Source organism: Octodon degus, unplaced genomic scaffold (assembly GCF_000260255.1).
Source record: "Octodon degus isolate 3935 unplaced genomic scaffold, OctDeg1.0 scaffold00042, whole genome shotgun sequence".
Taxonomy (NCBI): domain Eukaryota; kingdom Metazoa; phylum Chordata; class Mammalia; order Rodentia; family Octodontidae; genus Octodon; species Octodon degus.
Window position 1 is genome coordinate 10,284,011 of NW_004524618.1, and position 1,671 is coordinate 10,285,681.

Below are 1,671 nucleotides of genomic sequence, written 5' to 3' on the forward strand. Positions count from 1 at the left end.
CTATTTAGATATATTAATAAAACTATAATAATTTTAAGTTTTGAGAGTTACTGTACTAACCTAAGTAGATTCGGGATATAGCTTTAATGTGTATATGTCTAGTTTTAGTTTAATAGCTCACAATAAGGAACTTATTCTTCTGTATGTTTATTTCATATTATCTGTGAGAAATTCTTTGCAGGGAGAGCATGGTAAACTACAAGGAGTACCTTTTTTAAAAATGTCATCCCTTTGATAGATGATAGATTGATAGGTAGATAATAGAGAAACTATCACCCTGGCAGAATAATGATATTGATAGGGCCAATACTGATATTGATCTTACTCAGATTTTACCTTTGCTTCTGTTTATGTATGTGTTTATAGTTGTATATAATTTATTTTATGTATGTTCATGTATTCACCAGTTATGATACAAAATAGTCTCATTACCACAAGGATTTCTCCTGTTACCTTTTTATAACCCCTCATAGTCCTGAGAATATCTTCAAGCTCGTCCCTCTTGAACCCCTGGCAATCACTAATCTCTCCACTTCTATAATATTTTTGAACAATATTATATAAGTGGAATGGTGCTTTATATAATCTTTAGTGAGTAGCTTTTTCACCTAACATAATTCACTGACCATTTACTCAGGCTATTTTATCTGTAATTCATTCACAGGTAATACTTCACAGTTGGATATATCGCAGTTTAATTACTCACCTATTGGAAGTGTAAGTTGTTTCAAGTTTGTAACTGCAAAAATAAAGCTGCTGTAACTATATGCAGATTCTTGTGTGAATATAAGTTTTTTTTTCTCAGGGTTAAACTACCAAGAGTATAATCACTGTTACATGTTTAGTTTTTTGTTTATTTTTTTAGTGTCAAGTCATTTCCCATAGCACCTATATCATTTACATTCTCCCTAGCACTGTCTGAAGGACCAGTTTCTCTACATTCTTCTAGGCTTTTTTTTTATTTTAACCATCCTGATACTTGTGCAATGATATCTCATTGTAATTTTAATTTAGGTTTAATTAATATGACTAATAATATTAAATATTTTTGTGTGTTCATTTGTAATGTATATATCCTCTTTGGTGAAATATCTGTTTTGGCTAATTATAATTGAATTGTTTAGGATTTTTTTTTTGTTTTTTACTCTTGATTCTGAGAGTCCATTGTATATCCTATATATTCTTTATTGGGTATGTATTTTGCAAATAATTTTCTCACAGTCTATATACCTTGCTTGTCTTTATATTCTTTCAACCACGTCATTTATGACAAACATTTTAAATTTTAGTATGTAGAGTTTAACAGTTACCCTTTTATGGATGGTGGTTTTAGTGTTAGAAATGGGTTTTGTTGCCCAGAATCCCACAAGTCATCTGTTTTTACTAAAAGTTTTATTGTTTAACATTTAAATTTAGCACCTATTTAAGTTCTTAAAATTTGTGATAAAATTTGCCAATTTGACTACTTTAAAATACAGATCTAGTGACATTAAGTATTGTATATTCTCAGTGTTATGCAGCCAGGGCTGCTGTCTAGAGCTAGAGCTTCATGTAACCCAAGCAGACCCAGCACCCATGAAGCCATGACTTCTTGCTTTCCCCTGCCTCCAATGACTAGTTAAAAATAACTTTTTAGGGGCTGGAGAGATGGCTCAGTGGTCTAAAGCACCT

General features: G+C 31.2%; 1 protein-coding gene across 5 annotated transcripts in view; it reads left to right on the top strand.

Moving 5' to 3' along the window:
- Add3 (adducin 3) overlaps positions 1–1,671 on the top strand; it is a 187,454-nt gene that overhangs the window by 146,128 nt on the left and 39,655 nt on the right. For 2 of the 5 annotated variants that reach the window (XM_023715469.1, XM_023715466.1), the window contains exon 2: positions 665–717. The exons of the other annotated variants lie outside the window; for them this stretch is intronic. The gene's annotated coding sequence lies outside the window, so the exon portion shown is untranslated. The remainder of the gene's footprint in view (positions 1–664; positions 718–1,671) is intronic. 5 annotated transcript variants of the gene reach the window in all.